Consider the following 23,420-nt stretch of genomic DNA (forward strand, 5'->3'; position numbering starts at 1 on the left):
GGAAGACAGAAACAAAACATTTATCTAGACACCAGAAAACCAAATCCCAACACCAGGGAACTGAATCCATCATAGCAACATAAAAGTTAATACACCATAACACAGTAGAGAGCCACACCATCATTTAGACTTCCCACAAACCAACATTCAAAAGTCTAGCTGAATCTTTGGGTGTGTTCTCTCCTCCTTCCAGAGGAGGGAGATCTCCCAGCCTTCTGTGGGCTCTACTCCACCCTTCAGCAAACTCCTCCCACCACAGGCTTCATGTGATTACATCCAGCCTATTAGGGACCAGGAAAATCTTGAAATCATGGAAGGTCTTCAAATTGCCATTATCATTACATTAGTTTGGTTAGAGGTATACTTGGGCTCCAAGTGAGGCTCATTAAGGGACAGGGAAGATCTTCAAATTGCCTAGGGCTATTAAGAGGCAGGGAAGATTTTCTAATTCCCTTACCATTACAGGGGGAAAGAGATTGTGAGGAGCAGAGGATGGAATTTAGCTTGTGGACCCAAGTGACTTGGACCAGGTGCTAAGTGACATCTTGGTTATCTACTACCAATTCCTGGATTGGATAGGTGAGGACCTGGACCTTGAGGCAGCCTTTGGGGATTAGGAGCAGTCACAGACTCTAGATGGAATACCTAAAGAGAAGTAGGGTCAGAATCCATTATTGGTCTGGCTCAAGTCCCAGGATGGGAGCAGGGACTCAGTTCCAGCTCCTAGCCCTGCCTGAAGCATGAACAAGAATTGGGAGCTGAGAACTAGACATACTGATAAATGGCAATTTCAGAACCACACAAAACTCTAAACCCTGAAACTCAACAAAGAGTTATATCCCAGGGGAACTTCTTGGAGACTCAGGGAAAGGAGAAGAGAATTCCCATTTATACAGCAGCTTTGAATTATCCATGTGTGCTATGTGAGGTCTAAGCTTAGGACCTCTTTTCCCTTGACTCTGAATCTACTTGTGGTCCAATGTGCCAGACTGTTTTGGGGATGCTTGTATACTTTGGTCCTTGCTATACTTCTAGAGAAAATAGCTTTAAAAAATGAAATAGGAATATGCTCTTATAACTTCATTGGCTTCCCCTTGACCAATTCTGATTTTCAGGGTATTGTTTTCTTCCTTAAGATTCAGGATCTTGGGGCGGCTAGGTGGCACAGTGAGTAAAGCGCCAGTCCTGGAGTCAGGAGGAACTGAGTTCGGTTCTGGCCTCAGACACTTAATACCCACACAAAAAAAAACTAGCCGTGTGATCTTGGGCAAGTTACTTAACCCCAACTGCCCTCGGAGGAAAAAAAAGATTCTGGATCTCCCATAAAAATAGGGAAATGACTCACATATAAAAAAAATCTTTTTTAAAATTTTATTTATTTTTAGTTTTCAACATTCATCTCCACAAGATTTTGAGTTACAATTTTTTTCTCTCCCCATCTTTCCCCTACCCCCACTCCAAAACAGCAGGTTACAGAATGCCCCTCCCCCAGTCTGTTCTCTCTTATATCCTCCCCCTTCGCCCCCCTAACTTTCTAGTCGGGCAAGATGGGTCTCTATGTCCCAGTGCCTGTATATCCTATTTCCCAGTTGCATGTAAAAAACAATTTTTAAACATTTGTTTTTAAAATTTTGATTTCCAGATTTTTTCCCTTCTTCCCTCCTCACCCACACCCACTTGGAAGACAAGCAATTCAATATAGATTGTACATGTGTAGTTACCCAAATCTCCTCCATAGTAGTTATATTGTGAAAGACCAGCTACACTTCTCTCCATCCCATGCTGCCCCCCACCCACTCCACCTTCTCCCTGGACCATATCCTTCAAAAATGCTTGCCTCTAAATACCCTTTCCCCCAATGTGCCCTCCCCCCTATCCTCCCCCTCTTTTATCCCCTACCCTTATTATCCTGTAGGGCAAGATGCCCAATTGAATGTGTATGTTGTTCCATCCTTAGGCCAAATTCAATGAGAATCAGGTTGTCCCACTCTGTTTCACCTTCCTGCTCTTCCCCTCCATTGTAACAGTTTTCTCTTGCCACTTTTATATCAGCTAATTTACCCTAATTTATTGTTCCCTTTCTCTTTCTCCCAATAAATTCCTCTCTCACTTCTTAATTTTGTTTTTTAGATATCATCCCTTCATATTCAACTCATCCTGTGCCCTCTATGTATAACATGAACATACAAATGCCCACACTCACATATGTACTTATATACACATACATCCTCCTATACATATATATGTATGTATACATATATATGTATACACACATATATTCCCTTCAGCTATCCTCATACTGAGAGAAGTCTTATGAGTTACAATTATTGTTTTTCCACATAGGAATGTAAATAGTTCAACTTTAATAAGTTCTTTATGATTTCTTTTTTTCCTGTTTACCTTCTCATGTTTCTCTTGCTTCTTGTATTTGAAAGTCAGATTTTCTGTTCAGCTCAGGTTTTTTCATCAAGAATGCTTGAAAGTCCTCTATTTCATTGAATGACCATAATTTTCCCTGTAGCATTATACTCAGTTTTACTGGGTAGATGATTCTTGGTTTTAATCCTAGTTCCTTTGACCTCCAGAATATCATATTCCAAGCCCTTCAGTCCCTTAATGTAGAAAATGCTAGGTCTTGTGTTATCCTGATTGTGTTTCCACAATACTCAAATTGTTTGTTGCTGACTGCTTGCAGAATTTTCTCCTTAACCTGGGAACTGGAATTTGGCTATAATATTCCTAAGAGTTTTTGTTTTGGGATCTTTTTTTAAGGTGATCAGTGCCTTCTTTCAATTTCTATTTTGCCCTCTGGTTCTAGAATATCAGGGAAATTTTGCTTGATAATTTCTTGAAAGATGGTGTCTAGACTCTTTTTTTGATCGTGGCTTTCAAGTAGACCAATAATTTTTAAATTATCTCTCCTGAATCTATTTTCCAGGTCAGTGGTTTTTCCAATGAGATATTTCACATTGCCTTTTATTTTTTCATTTGTTTGGATCTGTTTTATAGTATCTTGGTTTCTCATAAAGTCATTAGCTTCCAATTGTTCCAATCTAATTTTGAAGGAGTTATCCTCTTTAGTGAATTTTTGAAATTCCTTTTCCATCTGTCAAATTTGGCTTTTTAAAGCGTTCTTCTCCTCATTGGCTTTTGGGACCTCTTTTGCCATTTGAATTAATCTATTTTTTTAAGGTGTTATTTTCTTTAGTGTATTTTTGGGTGTCCTTTAGCAAGCTGTTGACTCACTTTTCATGATTTTCTTGCATCATTCTTCCAATTTTTCCTCCACGTCTTTTACTTGATTTTCAAAATCCTTCTTGAGGTCTTCCATGGCCTGTTCATGTTTTTCTTGGAGGCTTTTGATGCAGGAGTTCTGACTTCACTGACTTCCTCCCGCTCCAGGCCTTGATCTTTTTTGTTCTCCAAAAAGGATTCTATTGTTCCTTTGTGCGTCCATTGCTTGCTCATTTTGGTAGCTAATTACTTGACTTTTGAGCTCTTTGCCACAGTAGAACTCTGCTTCCGCAATGGAGAGAGCTATGTTCCAAATCGCTGGGGTTTTGCAGCTGCTGGAGGTATTAGATAGGTGCCCTCTCTGTAGCCCCCACAAGCTCTGGCTCACTGGTCACACACCCCAGGACCACCACTCAAGACTGTGATCCAGATCCAAGCAGGTCAAAGCAAGAGTGATTACCCTCTGAATGGTCACTTGGTCCCCCTATGATCTGCAGGCCAGGAGTTCTGGAAGCAGCCACGCAGCAGCAGCTGCAGCCACCAGGCCTCCTCCACTTCTCTCTCTGGAGGTAGCAACCAGACAGCACTCTTCTATCCTCCCTGCGTCAACCAAGTTCCACACTGACCTTTTACTTTGTCTTTGGCATTATGCATTGAGAAGTCTGGGAACCTCTGCAGCTGCTGGTGATTTACTCTCGTGAAGTCAGCTCTAGCCACAGCTTGTTGGGGCCACGCTGGGGCTAAATCCATGGCTCAGGTGGGACTACACTCTGCTCCCAGCTCGATGAGATGGACCCTTCCTGCCAGCCTGCTGGGCTTCCTTCAGTGGGAAATTTGTTTCTCTCTGTCACTTTGTGGGTTCTGTACCTCTAAAGTTTGTTTATAGTCATTTTTTACATTTATTAGAGGAGGTGGAAGCAGAGCTGCATGTAAGTCCTGTTTCTACTCTACCATCTTGGCTCCGTCCCTCTAGAAAAATCTTTATAGCAGTTTAGTGCCAACACAATATTTACAGCATTGATGGTGACTGTAAATATGCCAACATAGTTCTCAATTGCAAAATATAGCTGATTCTTCATATAGAAGACAGAAGCAAAACTTTTATTCAGATACTAGAAAACCAAATCCCAACACCAGGAAATAAAATCCAACATAGCCACGTAGAAGTTAATATACCATAGCACAGCAGAGAGCCTTCCCACAAACCAACACTCACAAGCCTAGCTGTCTCCTTAGGTGCAACCTCTCCTCCCTCCAGCTGTAATTGTTCTGACTCCCAGCTTTCTGTGGGCTCTGTTCCAATCTTCAGCAAACTCCTCCCACCACTGTTGTGAAGAGAATAAGAGCGAGACCAAGACCTGGCTTTTAGATAATTTAAATGTGGATTTATTGATCAAGTGTGTGACTGCCTGGAATATACACTCAAATCAGGTAGCCCTGTATTGGGGTACAGACTGAGTTTATTAAGGTAAAAATCACAAAAACCACAATTGGGAAGGGGAGCTAGCATAAGCAGTGACATACAGAAACCAAGAATAGCCATTGGTTGAATCCATAGTTCAGAGTTAATTTGGAAAACATGGTGCAAGGGTACAATGACATGACCAGGGTCCTTCCTAGAACAGGGTGGAGGGCACAGGGACAGTAGAATTCCCTGAAAAGGCTAGGATCATGTTCTGGGTGAAGGGTGTGAGGGACCCTGCTTCGTCAACATTCTGGGTGGAGGACCTTCCTTGGTCAGCATCCTGGAACAAGGTGGTCTCTTGCATGAGATAGACTTGCCCCATGATCTCTATTCAGGCTTGCACCATAATCCTTATACATGCTGCTGTTTCAATTCTTACTGATTTAGGGAAGTTCTAACTTAAGAAAAGATAAGGGAGCAAGGGACTATGCCTTTAAGCTGTTACAAGCAGTTACAGGGTTTGATAAAAAACAAAGACAAATATAAAGGGGCTTAATGGTGGCTTAGGTGGCCTCCAAATCAGGCAGCATGTGATTTGGGTTACCTTACAACATTCCCCACTTCTTTTCAGGAAAATGTCAAACCATTGACAAGAATCTGGGCCACACACTAAGACAACAAAAATACAACATAAAACTAAAAATATCTATAAGACAACTCAAAAATAAAAATTTAAAATTCATTAGGCCAAAGGATGGAGGGATGGCACTGGAAACAGAATTGTAACTCCTGCAGGGTTTACAAAGTCCAGGAAAGGAGCTATTCTCAGCAAGGGTCAGGTTCGGGCTCTCGGGACTGTCACCTGCCTCTGATGTTGTCCTGTATGGATCCCGTGGCTCAGGAGAGGGGCAAACTCTAGATGGCTGGAGTTCATGTGTACAATTTGAACTGTACAAATGATTAAACTGTTTTAGCCACACAGGGCTAGCCTTACAGGGTCACAAAACTGACATGATTACATAGCATCAAGTACCCAAGAGTTTTTCCCTTACTACACTATTAAACAATTCTGGAACTAAAAAACAAACTTTTACTATTTTCTTATACAAATTTGCTTAAAAAATGCTTAAGCCAGAATTTATATGAATTTAAGAAAACTCCAATTTAATTAAAAATACATATACTATTCCATTATACTTTTAAACCTTTGTTTAGGCAGCGTTCTTAAAAATTCATTTTTATTCTATATTGATTATTGAAACTTGTCACCAAGAATAGGGACAACATTATAATAAGAGAACTATAGTTCCCTAACTTTAGGAGGTCAATTCCAGGTGAGATGTTTACCAAGCTGCAAGTTGCAGTGAGCCAAGTTTTAATGTGCCAGGTGCTTTTGGGTAAATTGAGTCAGAAGAATCCTACCTCAGCATATGCTGAACAGTTGTTCCCCCGACCCTCTATTACACTTCATACCTGTATCTTCAGGTCTGGCACCATGGGAAAGCTCACTTTACACCTGTAAGTTACAGGGTTTAGCTCCATGAATCGGTGGCTGGGGAAGCTTTTCTTGATATTTATACCTATAGGAAGACTCAAAGAAGCAGCCAATCAATAGTCCCATTTAAATCTTAAGTAACAATTTTCAATAATTAACCTAACTGCTTTTATAATCTTAATCTTCTGGAATTAACCTAACAAATTTATAATTACTTGTCAAATTTCTTTATTTCCTTTATGGGTATCCTAACAATTCAATCAATTTATATTAATTTTTCCAAAATGCCATTTTAATCATTTTAATTATAATCATTTTTTAAAAATCCCTTTCCTTAACTTCCTCATGCCTTTTCTCAATATACTTAGCTATTGAAAACTGACGTCATCGAGCTGGGAACAGGAGGGTCTTGGATAAACCCGCTTGTCCCCAAACTTTCTTAGCACCTTTTCTTAGCTCCCCATACATGGACTTTCAGAAAATATCACACAAGCCCTTCCAAACCATCTTTCTAAAGATATTTTTTCTTGAGGGCAATTTAAATATACCCAAATATTAAAAAATAATTTTGATTTCTAAATATTCTAACTTTAAAAATATTTAATATTTGTGGAGGATTTAGGTTCTTATTGAACCTGCTGTTTACTGCTCACTAGGGCTAGGCCTATAACAAAGTTGGGCAGCTTTAGTGGCATCCCAGCATTCCGCATTCCCCCTCATAGAGTTGGGATCCAAATTCAGTTGGGGAACAGGGGAATGGGTCTCTTCTTCCATGGCTTATTCAGGTTGACAAGGGGTGTAGAGCTGTCCCTGCCTCAATGGATCCCTTGGAGGAAGTTGACGGGAACCGAGGAGATATCATATTCAGGGGATGGTAGGTGAGTATGGACTAGTACTCACTTCTAGATGCTGACTGTAGGTGAATTGGCCCGTAGTCTGAGAGACACTTTAATCAACAGGCAAATTTAATATGCAGGGCCCAAGATATAAAAAGAAAAATAAATATATCCAATAACTTAGCTGGTATATAGGATAGCAGGTAATTGACATAGCTGATGTCAAAAATAATATCCTTCTTTTTTCCTACATACAATATCTTTGATCTCTCCAATTTTAATCACTGCAATCCATTGTGTTAATCTCACTCACAACTAAGATATCCCTGCCTCCACTAAATTTTTCCAATTTGGCTATTGAAATCCATTTTATTTTTTAGTTTGTGCGTGGGACCCAGGCTCCAACCTACTGGGGACATAAAATTTTCTTAAAGGGAGATAGCTTGTGGAATATTTTTGTATTAATGGAGAAGCATGCTGTATGCTTTGTGGTACCCAAAGGCTTAGAGGTTTTACAGTGAGAGATGGGAGCCTGTGGGATAGGATTCAGGTTCAGTGAGAGGTGTTGAGGAGAGGAGACCAGAGAAAAGATGTTCGTAAGGAATGGACTTGATGAGGGGATGATAGGTGTTATGGGGCTCCAATGACCAGAGTCCCTGAGTGGGCAGTCTGGAATGAATTCATAAGACCCAAGCAATCTTTTAAGTCAGGAGGATTTAGGGGAACCTGGAAACTTAAAGAAGTCATAGGTAAAGTTTATAAGGAGTTAAAATAGTAAATCAGATGTCAATTATGCTAACTAGGTGAGTAAGGGTTGGATTAGGGAGGAGTTAAGGAGTGGTCAGTGCTTAAAGGAACAAGCACTTTCATTATCTACTTCGGTACTGCCCATAATTGACTGGGAAATAGCCCAAGGGAGGCTACCTGTAGGTGTGGTTTTAGGCTTGAAACCTCACTAAGTCAGCTAGTGGTCAGTGCTGACTGAGAAGTGCCTAGTCTTTCACGCATCAGTGTCATGTTTGACAAGATGGATGTTGGGAACCAAGGCTAAAGGGGATTCAGTATGTGTATAATTGGCTGAGGAGTTAACTTACGGATAGTGCATTGAAGGATTCATAAGTGCAACTGGCCATTATACTAGGGGGAGATAAACCGTTCATGAGTTGTTGCTGGGCAGAGTGCTGGCAGGGGGAGGGGCAGCGTTAATGCTCTGAGACTGAGGTGGGGGAATGTGATTTTGCAGACTGGTTTTACAAATTGATTTTATAAACTGATGTTACAAAAATAGATCCCAAGCACCCCATCATTCCCCCCTTAAACAGATGGTACCCAAAATCATTTGGGGACAAAGGGCAATTGTCTCAGCTTCCTGAACTGCTTCTCACTGGGGAGGGGCGTAGATCTGTCCCTGTGTCATAGGGTCCTACCATTCAAGATGCTGGGTCTGTAGCCAGTGTCCAGAATCTGGCCGATGTCAGGTGCAGGAGGTGATGGGTCATGGTCTCGGACAGTGGTTGTTAGTCAGCCTGAGATGTCATCTGCAAGTGAAGGGTGCTGAGCTTAGAAGACACAAATCTAGGAAAGAGATTAAACAAACAATGTCCAAAAAAGGAGTAAGAGGAAATTGACCAGAAGTGAGGTGAGTATGGGCTAATATAACTCATTACTCAGACTATTTCACTTTCCTTTTTATTTCTACATACTACATAGACAAAATACCTCATAAGTGTTTGTTCTTTTACTAACACAACTGTACTGCCTTTAACAAGAGAGGTTCCTGACTTGAACCTCACGAATGAATAGTAGATATACATCCTTGTTTCACAAAGCTTGTTTATCCTCTGATTATATTCACTCTGGAAGAAAGAGATACTTCAGAAATTGAATCTTTTACATATACATTCAGTTTCAAATGTTAACTTTTGCTTAGATAATGGAATAACTACAAATTCAGATCAAAACAGCAAGATCTCTTCTGCTTTACAACCCATTACATTAATTTAGCAATAAATTTATCTTGCAAATGAAGGTTTTAGTAAGCCTCTTAAAATCACACTAGAGATTTTAAAAATTTCATCTAAAAGTATTTTCCCTTCTTTTAAAACAGTTTCAAGACTGATAAATGATCACTAAACTTTTATTAAGAAACTTAGTTGAAAACTTTTAAAATGATCTTAAGCAGTTTGCATAACTTTCTGCACATGTTCTAATTCTAGATGAAAAATAATATTAGATTTTCCAGTAAGCTAACATGAAAGAGCTCATATCTTTTACTGACTACTTGATCTGATCGTGGAAACCTGCTATAGAAGGAAAAAAGCAGGGACATGGGACATTCCAAATATGACAGGAGAAAACATCCTTAGCTCTGTTTAAATTCAGGTAAAGTCACAGATATCCAACCATGCAGCATTTGTTCCACCTTATAGCTAGACTCAGGAATAGGTGGGAAACATTCCTTTTCAAAGGAACCCCATGGGTACGCTGAGCCAGGAGGGATCCCATCCCAGACAGAGGCTAAGATTGTCCCTTCAGCCTTTACCAAATGTAGATTTCCACCTGTCCCCAGTACAGGATCCCATTCCCTCTGAGTAGCTTGTGGCATTTTCTCCCAGATAATGATCTAATGCAGATAACTATACCCAAATTCAAACTCAAAATAAAATTTATTTATGTTCCAAGTGCCTTTTACCTTAAACAACAAGCCTCACCAATCACAGCTTAGAGCCAGTTAGTTATTTCTATTCTCTTGGAGCTGCAATGAGCAATAAAGATTTATCAGGTCTCATAAATGTAAGGAATTCCATTTGCCATCTTTCCTTCTGAAATATTAATTTATCCTTGTATAAAAGTCAATTGATAGAAATCCCTTCTAATCTTTTGCAACTTCTTAGCAAGTTAGGTTCATTTAAAAACTACGTGACTAAAACAAGTTCCTTTCTCAGGCTGAATGACCTGGCCTAATAGAGATAGTTTCTAGGATATTTGGCAGTTTTATAGCATCATACATGCAGGAGGACTGTTCTGAATGGGCAGAATTAGTTAGAATAAAGTTTTCATCCAGTCTCCTTCTTTCTACATACAGTAATAAATTAACAATTTTAGGTTTTAGCATTAAAACAGTAGCCAAAATAACTTAGTTAACAATCTTGCAAGTTAAAACAATCTTAACTGAAACTTCCTTTTAAACAAAGACAGACGTGGAAGCTTATGACTTCCCAAATTACAATACTCCAAGACTTTAAGAGAAACTGCTTCTCATACAACATAGATAATACAACTGTTTGCCAGTAGCAATATCATAAGCAATTATCGTGTTGCTAAATTTGAACTTTGAAATAAAAATAAATGTTTTATTTATTTATTATATAATAAATAAAAACAAAACTCCAGTTTTTAAGTTACACAGAACTAAAGTTTTCTTGGTGCCACACAACCAATCAACTTATCACTAGAAATCAATTACATTCTGGAATCTCACATAGATGGCGAATGTGGTGATCCATAAACCTTCAAATTAACATAAATAGATCCTTAGATGAGGCAAGCTTGAAAACCACATCCCTATATTTTTCTTTCCTTTATTTTTCCAGGTTTCTCATTTTCTCAATAAGAATTCTACAAAATGAAGATGACAGAGTAGAAACAGGACCTCCGTGTGGCTCCAGCTCTCACCACCTCCAATCCATGTAAAAGGGGACTCTGAACAAACTTTGGAGCTACAGAACTCACAAAATGACACAGAGAAGCTAACCTCCTGCTGAGGACAGCCCGGCAGGCCAGCAGCACTCTGGGAGCCAAGGTCTGCTCCAGGCCCAGGTTTTAGCACCAGGGTGGGCCTGACCAGCCATCTTTAGGAGGGACTCCAGATCACCACTAGCTGTGGCAGTCCGGAATTATCAACACATAGATGCTAAGGACAAAGTGAGAGGTCAGTGCAGTGTGGACTTTGGAATCCAGTAGTTGGGAGTTCGTGGGCTTTTGCCCAAGGGTGAGAAGCTGCAGAGGGTTGCGGCACAGCCACTACCACATGACAGCTTCAGCTCCTAGCCTGCAGACTGTAGGGGGACCAAGCGACCAGTCTGAGGGGCAATAGCTTTTGATTTAACCTGCTTGGATCTGGATGGTGGTCTAGGGTGGAGGTACTGGGGTGTTTGACTAGCTTGTGGAGGCTTCAGAGAGGGCACCCAACTAATACCTCAGGCAGCTGAGAAAACCCCAGCATTTGGTATGAAGCTCCCCTGTCTGGTAGCAGAGACCTACTGTGGCAAAAGCCCAAAAGTCAAGTAATTGAGTGGCAACATGACCAGGCAAAGGAAGCAAAGCAAACAGAAGGATTCAACATAGCTGAACATAGCTGGTATTACACAACTTTTTGCTCCATCTTTTAGTTTCAACAAAATTCAGATTGAAAATGGCTTTATCTAACACCATTTCTGGCTCACAATGGTCACTTAATTTTTACAGTATAAGAGGTTTTTACAATTTAGAGATACCATAATAACACAATAACATTATGAAATTAATTGTTTCCAAATCATCACATATAAAAATTATTGATAGAAAATTAGACTTACCAAGTGCAGAGGCTTTTCTCCTTTCCCCACAGCTGCAGAGCCTGGTTGTGGACCCAGGAGTTTGAAAGGAGAGGGGGTCATCTGCTTGCCTAGAGGTGTGGGATTCAGGATACCCAAGGGCCTAGAGCTTAGGGTGGGAGGCTTGTTTTTCAGTAGATACTTCTTGATTGGCCAGTGAGTCAATAAGGTTGTTATGTTCTCTGAGCCAGGAGAAGGCTATGTAAGCCCTGATGTGTAGCTTTGCTTTGGGGCTCACTTTGAGAAATGTTCTGTGATTTGATCAGATGAAACTCTGGGAAGCCATTGTCCAGGACCACCCCCCCCCGGCTTTGAAACCCAGATGTTGTTTGGTATGGATGTGATGGTTGGACAGTTTGGAAATCTGTCTACTTGATCTGTTTCTGTCTCGATAATTCTGTCTGTATACTTTAAAGTTCGGGGTGCTGACCTTTTTCCCCTGAACTAGGTAAATGATACATATTTGACTAATTAAAGCAAGCTTGTTAACCCATTTTGAGTTGCTTTCCTTTAACAAAGCAGATTCAAGAACCTGTGTTGGCAGACACCCTGGGAACGCTGGGGTGCTTGCCGCTACAGTGGGGGAGGGTAACTCAAATTCCCTACTAATGTTCAGCACTCTCTTTCCTGAATTTGATCTGGTGGCAGAGGCTTTAACAACATCTGCTCAAATGTTTTTAGCTGTTCTAAATTTTACTCCCATAAATTTCATTTATGTGTCCACTCCTTAGAAACTTCTTGGAAAATGAGATCTTTGAATCTGTTAGTCGAGTGAGTGGGACCCTGGTGTCCCCTCTGTACTGGAGAGTTCAAAGCTTCACCTCTGAGGTGTCTCTTTTACAGGTCTATGTATTTTACTAATTTACCTTAGTGCCAAATACTATAATAAATTCTGACTTATTTTTAGCATCAAATTAGGTGTGACACTCTTCCAAAATGACCAGAATGTAATCAGTTGCATTCTGATACACAAAACTTTCTTCTTCTAGGTGAGGCAGGAAATGGTTAAATGTCCATCCGCCTGCCTCTTGGATCTGAGGGGAGAAGATGCCCTTCCTTCCCTATCGCCTTCTCCCCCTTCCCCTTGGCCAGAGTGGAATGAAGAGGAGGAGATTTTCAAACTCTTAGAGATCTGAAAACTTCGGTTCACGCTTCTCCATGGCAAACGTGCACCTCCCTTAACTTCCTACATTAGCATGGGCTCCTTCCTTTGCTACAAGCTCAAACTTTCTGGTTTCTCTTACTGTCCACTCATCCTTCTGTCGGACTTTGATCAAAGCCCCATTAAAACCACACATACCGTATTTCTTTCCGATTCTGACCTGATCCTTCTCCTACACTCTTTGACTTGCATTTACCATCATATAACATAAACAAGACAACATTTTCCTCTCTTTCTCTCCCCCTCCAGCCTGCATTCAGCAGAGGGGGAAGGGAGGAGTAGGGAAGGAGATAACAGCATTCCGGCAGTCTAGCTGCAGTTTCAGCCTTATAGGGTGTTAGATTACTCACTCACACTCATTCACAAAACAACACAAAAAAAGAACAGATAGAGAGACTGACAGGAAGGTTCCAAAAACTCGCAGAGGATTGTAAAAAAGTCCTCAACACAAATCACACATTTGCTTGGCCTTCAGATAAATGTTAATGGAGGCCAGGTAAGACTTGCTTTAAGATAACCTAGGGGAAGATCCGAAGGTGTAGGGGGAAACTGGACCATCCTTTCTTCCTGCCCTTAAACCAAAGAGTCCCTGTTGTCCCTGCTCTCAGCTCCTGGTGTCCCAGAAGAGAAGATTTACCAGCAAATATTCCCAGACTGGGTATCCCCTGTCTAGTGGGAAGTATTCCAAGGTCTAAGGTAGACCTGCCCTGGTCTGTTAAAGACCATAAGCCACATCCCCACAAGCCTTCCTAGGTGCTTGAGGGGGAGAAATCCGATTACAGGGAGAGAGAAGGAGGGGGTGAAAGGAGCTTACCGTGACTCTAAAAAGCTTGAGACCTCAGACTATGCTCCCAGTGGAGTCGCCAACATAAGGAGGGGGTGACAGGTGTTACAGGGGCTCCAATGACCAGAGTCCCTGCTGGGCAGTCTGGAATGAATTCATAGGACCCAAGCAATCTTTTAAGTCAGGATTGTAAAAGTTTATTGTTATGCTATACAGCGGGTAGGAGGTCTTAGGGAACCTGCAAACTTAAAGAAGTCATAGATATAGTTTATAAAGAGTTACATAGTAAATCAGATGTCAATTATGCTAACTAGGTGAGTAAGGGTGGGATTAGGGAGGAGTTAAGGAGAGGTCAGTGCTTAAAGGAACAAGCACTTTCATTATCTACTACCCAGGTGTATTGCCCATAATTCACTGGGAAATAGCCCAAGGGGGGTGTAGCAGCAAGCACCCCAAGCATCCTCAGGATTTGCTGCCAACACAGGTTCTTAGATCTGCTTTGACAAAGGAAAGCAACTCAAAATGGGTTAACAAGCTTACTTTAATCAGTCAGACATATATCCTTTACCTCGTTCAGGAGAAAAAGGTCAGCACCCCGAACTTCAAAGTATACAGGCAGAATTATCAAGACAGAAGCAGATCAAGTAGACAGCTTTCCAAACTGTCCAACCATTACATCCATACCAAACAACATCTGGGTTTTTCAAAGCTGGAGGGGGGCTCCAGACAACGGCTTCCCAGAATCCATATCAAATCACAGAACACTTCTCAAAGTGAGCCCCCAAAACAAAGCTAAACATCAGGGCTTATATAGCCTTCTCCTGGCTCAGAGAATGTAACAACCTTGTTGACCCACTGGCCAATCAAGAAGTATCTACTGAAAAACAAGCCTCCCACCCCAGGCTACAGGTGCACTTTAGCCTAGGGGCAGGGAAGATCTTCAAAATTTACATTCCCATTACAGGGGGCTACCTTGAGGTGTGGTTTTAGGCTTGAAACCTCACTAAGTCAGCTAGTGGTCAGGGCTGACTGAAAAATGCCTAGTCTGCCACCCATCAGAGTCATGTTTGACAAGATGGATGTTGGGAACCAAGGCTAAAGGGGATTCAGTATGTGTATAATTGGCTGAAGAGTTACAGATAGTGCATTGAAGGATTCATAGGTGCAGCTGGCCATTATACTAAGGGGAGATAAACCGTTAATGAGTTATTGCTGGGCAGAGTGCTGGCAGAGGGAAGGGGCAGAGTTAATGTTCTGAGGCTGGAGGAGGTTGTGATTTTACAAAGTGGTTTTACAAATTGATTTTACAAACTGATGTTACAAACATAGACACTCCAAGCACCCCATCAGACTTGAACAGTAAGAGAAAATGTAGTCCCTGAAAATAGTGGAGCAAAGCAGTAAGAGAATTGGAGTGGAGGAGGGTCTAGGCTTAGATGAGTAAATGTGACACATGCTCCAAGAAGTTTGGTTATAAAAGAGAGAAGAAAGGGAACTTTTAGGTGTTACAGAAAACACTGGAAAAGGAAGTTATGGAGGGATGGACACAATCAATGTATATAACATTCTTCTTGGGGAAGAGAAAGTTCATCATTTGTGAGGTTTGGAAAGTTCTCAAGGGAATCCTCATCTGATGGGGAAGATCTTGTTGTTTTGATCTGAATTCATTCCATGACAGAAACACGAGTTGAAGTTTGTGTTTGAACTTGCATAAGGCTTAATTTCTGAAGTTTCTCATTCTTTCAGATTCAGCATGGTTAGAGAAAGATAAATAAGCTTGAGAAATGATGCAAATCTATTAGAGCAGTGGCTTATGATCTTAATGGGATGTTTTTGTTTAATGTTATTTAATAATGTTAATAATTCTATATATAATTATTATAATTATTTTATATATAAATATTTCTATTTTATATATAAATATATACATATAATATATAATTATATAATAATAATTATAATAATAAAATGTTATTTAATAAGAAACTAGAACAAGTATAGAAATGTATGCAAGCTACTTAAGGCTTACTTTAAAGATTCCCTAACCAATGTAAGATTATTGTCACACATGAAACTGATTATTGGAACTTGCCATTCAAGACCTTATGGGACTGTTAACTACCTTTTTCTGAGTCTGACCCCAGGTATAATTATCAAGAAACGCAGTTGAGCTGATCCATGATGCCAGCAACCCTCTGAGGCCCATGAATTGCATTTATGAACTGCAGAGGGTGTACTCATGGGAAGGTTGGGGGAGCAACTATTCCGAATGAGCTGAGGTACTTCTCCTGACTAAATTTCCTCACTCTGACACCTGGTACACTTTAAGCCTGACTCAATGCAGTTGGCAGTCTATGCAACTTCTGCCTAGAATTGACATGAAGTTAGGGAAATGTTATTCCTTTACTTTAGTCAAGGCCCTACTCTTTTGTGGCAAATTTCTATAATTAATAGTATTATAAGCATAAAAAAAATCTATTAAATAACAGATTTATACTGGAACATCTTAAGTTACTATAATAAGATGTAAGTATAAGATTGAGCTATTTTGGCCTAGAATTCTAGCACAAATAACAGCTAATAACAGTAGTATATTTATTCCTGTATAAGTTAGGGTCCTTTGATTCTTCATAATGGTATGGAGAGAATTAGGTCAAGGGCTTGGGAAAGGGAGATATTATTGTTACCTATCTAATATCAGACCTGTCTCAGTTTTGTTAAAAATTAGTTAATGTTAAAAGAATAGTTTGTGATCTATCTTCGCGACATGACCAGAAGTTGGAATTGTTTTATGACTTGATATGTACTATGTTAAAATTGATTATTCGATGTATTTATGTATGTATTGGACCCTGTTCTTAATTCCTTAGGGGAATCTCATCCTTCTGATGGGGGAATGAATAATGGATTATTGTATAGTATTCAAACTGGGTTCTAATTTCTTAAACATGTAATTGGCAAAGGTTCCGATTTTGGGTTTTATAAAAATAGAGACATAGGGATTAAATGATCATTTAAACTTGTAGCAGAATGGATACAAGAAAGATGATTTGCGCAATAAGAGGACAAGAAGACGCTCCACTGGAAAACTCTTGAACAGCCCTGGACCAGAAAACTGCATCAGATGATATTCCCCCAGCAGATAGCAGTAGGACAGTCTTAAAGGGACAATTCATTGTTTGCCTTTTTTCTTTTGGATGTTGGTATCTGTACTTAGTAAGGGAACTGCCTCCTTTGGTTTGTCAATGTGTCAATCAACCTCTCCCTCTTCCCCTTATGCCTACTTTGGTTTTTTTTTTTTTTTTGCTTTTTGGAGGACAATTGGGGTTAAGTGACTTGCCCAAGGTCATACTGCTAGTTTTTTTTGTTACAGTCTGAGGCTGGATTTGAACTCAGGTCCTTCTAACTCCAGGGCCGGTGCTCTATTCACTGCTCCACCTCGATGCCCCAACCCTGATGCCTACTTAAGGGGGAAATGGATGAAGGGAATAATTTGTATGCATATGAGAAGGGAATGAGGAAGTATTAACTAGATGTAAAGAAATGGAGAAACAGATTTTGGGGAAAAAAAAGGCCAATCTCCCAGGAAGAAAGAGAGGAAAGAGGATGTCTGGAGTTGTTAAAAAGTTTTGAGGAATAAATTGTATATTAGTATATAATTGGATATTTGTAAATTAGGAATATGTGGAAACATAAATTGTTGGAAATAAGAAAAAGGGGAAATTGTGAGGTATAAAAAAATTATGCTTCCACACAGGTACAGGAAGGTGAATTTACTTTAAAGAGAACTAGCCTCCTTGGCAGCTCCGGGGGCAGGTCACAAAAGTCCTGGGCAATTCAAAGTGGCCCTGTAATGTAATACCAAGCAAAGGCAACTTCCCAGGTTCAAAATACCAGCATAGGTGCTCTCTATTTTATTCAGTAACAAACCCAGAACAGAGAAGATCAAAACATGACATCATTCAAAATACAGCATTTACTAAGTGTGATTAAATCATCTCCAAGGCCTACCCCACCCCAGGACTTTCCAATCATTCAATCAATTACAAAGTCTCTGTTCCAAATACTTCTCCACCCCTAGGCTATACCTTAATTAAGTCCACCACAAAGCCCCTCTTCTCAAATGGAGATTAGTTTCCAAACATAAGTAAAATACATTCATTTGCTCAACTATAGAACACAAAAAGGTCAAAAGTTCCCCACCCCTGGATCACAATTGAATCTACCCCAGAGTTACATCAAGTTTAAACACAGCACTTAATACCCAAATGGAGGTCTTTTCTTCATCTTGACACGAGGCAAGTTCTCAGCAATCTTAGTTCCTGGAGAGACAAGGCTTAGCAAGGCCATAAGATACATTGCCAGTCCCTTCATGAATTTATCTTCTGTCTGTAGAACAGTCCTAGAACCCCTGAACACATTAGCAAAGCCCTCTCCCAGGATTTCTGTAAACATACAACAAGAAAATCCTTCTTCAGGGCTTCTGAACCAACAGAAAGGCTCCCAGACCCCTGCAACAACAGCACTGTCCTTCACCAGTTGACAGTATTCATTCTGTCTGCCGGACAGTCTCCAGACCCCTGCAACAACAGTACTGTCCCTCACCAGTGGACAGTATTCACTCTCTGTCTGCAGGACAGTCTCAGGCCTTCTTAACCAAATGCCAGGTTCCAGGACTTCTTCAACAGGACAGTCTTTCACCAGTGGACAAATCTGGCAAAATAACATCAAAACAGACAGACAAAGTACCAGCAAAACAGCCATGTCTCCTCAGTCCTTGGCAGCTCAGGGGGCAGGTCTCAAAAGTCCAGGGCAATTCAAAGCGGCCACCAGCAATCTCTTAGTCTCTCTCCCTCCACGAGGTGCTGCTTCCAAAAAGAACTTCCGCCTCTCTCTTGTCTCTCCAAATCTACATCACCAGCTCCTCCCACTTCAGGACTTTCTTTTCACATCAACAAGCCCATCCCACAGGTGGGATTAACAAACTCTGGGTTTTAATACAATCAATTTGAAAACCAAGCCAATACAGGGGAATCTTTAATTGCCATTACTATCACAGGCCCTCAGCAATCCTCTCAGTCTCTCTCTGCCTCCAAAGGTTCTGCTTCCAAAAAGTTCTTCTGCCTCTCTCTTGTGTCTCTCCAAATTTACGTCACCAGCTCCTCCCAGTCCAGCCCTCTCTTTTCACATCAACAAGTCCATCCCACAAGTGGGATTAACAAGCTCTGGGTTTTAACACAATCAAACCAAAAACCAAGCCAATACAGGGGGATCTTTACATTTCATTACTATTACAGCCATTGTAATAGCAATGTAAAATTTTAAGATCTTCCCTGCCCCCAGGCTTAAGTGCACCTGGAGCCTGTGGTGGGAGGCTTGTTTCTCAGGAGATACTTTATGATTGGGCAGTGGGTCAGGAAGGTTGTTACATTCTCTGAGCCAGGAGAAGGCTATATTAAGGCCTTATGTGAGGCTTTGCTTTGGGGCTCACTTTGAGAAGTGTTGTGTGATTTGATCAGATGAGACTCTGGGAAGCCATTGAGAGCCCCCTCCCCCTGGCTTTGAAGAACCCAGACGTTGATGTTTCCCTCTCTGGTAACTGTGATTTGGTATGGATGTAATGGTTGGACAGTTTGGAAACCTGTCTGCTTGATCTGTTTCTCTGTCTTGATAATTCTGTCTTTATACTCTGAAGTTCGGGGTGCTGACCTTTTCCCCCTGAACTAGGTAAACAATGTGTGTTTGACTGATTAAAGTAAGCTTGTTAACCCATTTTTAGTTGCTTTCCTTTAGCAAAGCAGATCCAAGAACCTGTGTTGGCAACCACCCTGGGGACACTACGGTGCTTGCTGCTACAGCCATGAGCTCAGAATGACTGAGTAACTTGAACCAAATCCCTGAGATTGAGAGAAGAACTCAAACCCCTGACTGAGCATACTCTGTCAATAGTACTAGACAGATTATTTCTTCTTTCAGTCTTTCCTTTTTGCTTTCACTTTCATCACCTAAACTTTAAATCCTCTCTTCAAAAATATTATGCCATTTCATGCACACATACTAAATATTAAAATTATTTAATCATCTCTCATATCTTTAAGTATTATGTAATTTCCCTAATAATAGCTTTCGATGTTATTTCTTTCTGTGGCAGTATTTGAGGTCACATCAAGAATACCAATACTGTTTTTTGTATTTACCTACACTAGAAAAGATTTTGTTCTGGCCTTTAAAAAACTTTTTTTTGTGAGGCGGCTACATGGCGCAGTGACTAGAGCACTGGCCCTGGAGTCAGGAGGACTTGAGTTCAAATCCGGCCTCAGACACTTAACACAAAAACTAGTAATGTGACCTTGGGCAAGTCACTTAACCCCAATTACCCTCCAAAAAAAGGCAAAAAAAATGAAACACCTTTTTTTGTGTGAGGCTATTAGGGTCAAGAGACTTATCTAGGGTCACACAGTTAGTGTCAAGTGTCTGAGGTAGCATTTGAACTCTGGTCCTCCTGATTCTAGGACTGGTACTCAATCAACTGTACCACCTAGGTACCCCTTGGCCTATTAATGTTTTGGGCTAGTCATTACTTTTTTCCTTTAAAAAAAATTCTGTAAATGCCTCTCATAACTAAAAGTGAAATTCTGGTAATAATGATTGTAGATGTATAACGTGTATCAGGTTGTTACCACCTCAGGAAGGAGAGAGGGGAAGGGCTGTAAGAATGTGGAATATTAAATTTAAATAATTATTTTAATATCTAATAGGAAAAAATAAAATATTATATTAAAAATAAAATCTGTGCTAAAAAATATAACATCCTCATAATAAACAAAACTTTAAACATGAATTGAATTTCCCATTTCTGAAAATGTGTCTCATTCATGAATCTGGGTCTATCATCCTTTTGAAAGGAAATGCATGGTATATTTCACTATAAGTCTTTTTGAAACACTTTCCAATACAGGGGTTCACAAACCCTTTGGAGCTCTAGAGAACAGTCCAAAGGATTTGGACTAAAAAATTTTTCAGTGACGCCTTAAGCAGTAAATAATCGCCTGATTTTGTTGCTTAGATATTTATCTTCTGGGACAAGAAGCATGTGCATATTTCAGCCATTATAGGATTCTTTCTGCAGTAATTCCAAATCATTATGGTCAGGCATATGATGCTTTTGAGCATCATGCAATGAGGACATCACACTCTGACTGCTTCTGACTATGTGCAGCATGTTCTTTGTATTTTCTACTTGACGTCAAATTGTTTCCAAACTCACAGGAAGGTTGGACATTCATGTGCAAATGGTCACAGGCATACAAGACCCTCCCTGGCTGGCTGTCATTGCCCCAGAGCAGTCCTCTTATTCCTAGGTTACCTTGTAATCACATCTCATCAAAGCTGCAATGACCAGATCAACATGTTTCTTACAGCAGAGACAACAGGACCTTTGGGTCTGAAATTGCTATGCATGCCCAGTAGAGGCCACAATGAAACCATCAAGGATCCCCAGAACTTTTCTACAAAAACCCAGATCTTAAAGTGCCCCTCACTGCAATGCTAAGGTTGTATTCTGATGTGCACCTATCCTCCACTTATGTTATAATTCACCTCCTTGTCAACTTCTCAAATGGACTGTTTGGCAACACAGATTAGTCATTCGGTAGAGTGTCAAAAAAGTGTAGTGAGTTTTCCATTGGTAGACAAAAGGAAGTTATGCCTGAAGAAATCCTATCCTAACAAAGGAGGTTTTAAATATAGCTATTGTTTAACAAAAGAAGTAATCTGTGCAATCGACCTTCAAGCACATTTATCATTTAATACACAATACTTGTCATGAGCAAGTACAAAAATAAATCCTTTACATTATAAGCATCGATTCATTTTATTTACTGGTTAGGGAGCTAAAAAGAAAAAAAACAAATTTCTATCCTTTGGGCTGGTCTTGGATCACCGCATTACTGAGAAGAGCTAAGCCATGTACAGTTCTTCATTAAACAATATTACTATAACTGCAAACAGCATTCTGGTTCTGATCACTTCACTATGAGTCAGCTTCCAGGTTTTCCTGAGTGTCATTTCATAGCATAATAAATATTCCATTACAATTATATGCCAGAGCTTGTTTAGCCATTCCCCAACAGAAGCGAATCATCTTGATTTCTAATTCTTTGCTCCCACAAAAAAGAGCTGCTATATTGTTTTTTGTATGTCTCTGGGCTATAGACCTAGGTGTGGCATTTCTGGATCAAAAGGTACTCAGTTTTATAGCCATTTGCATATAGTTCCAAATTGCTGTCCATAATGGTTGGATCAGTTCACAACTCCACCAACAGTGCATTGGTGACCCAGTTCTCTTACACCCCTTCCAATATCCAACATTTTCTTTTTTTGTCATATTAGCCACTCTGGTGGGTGTGAGGTAGGACCTCTGAGTTCTCTTCATCTGCATTTCTCTGATCAATAGACACTTAGAGCATTTTTTCATATGACTATAGATGTTAGCTATTATTTTTATTGTTATGATTTTGATGTAGACTACCTCCCTCTAATTCTGTTCTCCTTCTCAGACTGTTATTATCCTCATCCTTGTAGTCTCTCATTTCCCTGTTGAACTAAATAGATTTCCATTTGAAAACAATCTCTTTTCAAGGAGATCAGCTAAGAGTGAGGTTTATTTTCTGTTGCTTCTTCTCCAACTATCTCCGTGTTTGTATACTGGATTGTGAGCTCCCTGATAGCAGAGACTTTCTTTTGCCTTTCTTTGTACCCCCAGAGCTTAGCACAGGGCCTAAAACACAAGGTGCTCGATCAATATTTACTGACTGGGCCCAGGGCTGACAGCAGGCCCCAGCCTCTACCTCAACCCCTGCATTCTGGTCTGTCTCCCGCTGATCAAATGCATGTTCTCACTTCAGTCATAGTTCTCTCTCTAACACCCACTCAACCTCTAAGTAGTCACCTTTGTTAGGTTCTAACCCTGATGGAACCCCAGACCCAACACTGAAGATCACAGAGGTTTATTTCTGGGGTTCTGAAGGGTCTCATATCTTGGGACACCTTTGAGTCTCCACTGGAGACTCCAGCTCCCTAAATGGACTCCATTTAAGAAGTTGTCACCACCTACATGAACCTGGTCAATGATTCTCCAAGAATGGGACAGAGATTGAGCCACAGAGATCAGGAAAGGGACTTGGGCTGATGATTTATGCAAAGCTTGGCCTTGGATTACTTCCAAGTAAGACAGCAGCCTTCACTCCTACTCATGTGCTACTGGATGAGAGAGAAAACCATGAAACTAGGTTGCTTGGGTCCACTACAAATTTAGGCTGCACAATCTCAGCTGGACCCTCATTATGGTAGGGCAATCCTTTGACATCCCCCTAAGCAACTCTCCATGCCACTAACCATAGTAGCTTTTCCAAATCTTTTCATTCATCCCTAACCCTCCATTATGGTTTATTCTCTGCCTCTCCACCCACCACCTGTACTCATTTTCTTCACAACTTGGCATCCTATTTCATTGAAAAAACTGGACATTTATCAAGAGCTATCTTATTCTCTTTATCTCACATAAATCAGATGCCTTCTTTTCATTTTTCATCACCAATTCTGAAGAAACATTCATCCTTTTGCTTGCGAAAGCAAATCCCTTTATGTGTGCAAATAATCCCATTCCATTCCTCATCTGCCTTGGTATATTCTTGGTCTAATGTCTCCATATTTTCACTCTCTTCCATAGAAAGGAGTCCTTTCCAGGTGACATAAATAAAATAATTTTTCTCAAAGCACCCTCAATGCTCCATGCATCCCCCTGAGATATTGTCCAACATCTCTCTTCCTTTTCATGGCAAAATATTTGGAGATGGCCATTTACAACTCGTGTCTCCAGCTCTTTCCCTTTCTTTCTTTGAAGTAGTC

General features: G+C 40.4%; 1 protein-coding gene and 1 long non-coding RNA gene across 2 annotated transcripts in view; one reads left to right on the forward strand and one right to left on the reverse strand.

Moving 5' to 3' along the window:
- LOC138168284 (zinc finger protein 420-like) overlaps positions 1-23,420 on the forward strand; it is a 771,269-nt gene that overhangs the window by 684,016 nt on the left and 63,833 nt on the right. The window lies entirely within an intron of this gene.
- LOC138168299 (uncharacterized) lies at positions 17,402-18,573 on the reverse strand. Its single transcript, XR_011170090.1, has 2 exons — positions 18,099-18,573; positions 17,402-18,065 (listed from the first exon to the last, which is right to left on the reverse strand). It is a non-coding gene; the product is annotated as an uncharacterized lncRNA (long non-coding RNA).

The sequence above is a fragment of the Petaurus breviceps genome, unplaced genomic scaffold, assembly GCF_028583685.1.
Source record: "Petaurus breviceps papuanus isolate PSGF00001 unplaced genomic scaffold, PetGlider_PUasm1.0 356, whole genome shotgun sequence".
Lineage (NCBI taxonomy): Eukaryota > Metazoa > Chordata > Mammalia > Diprotodontia > Petauridae > Petaurus > Petaurus breviceps.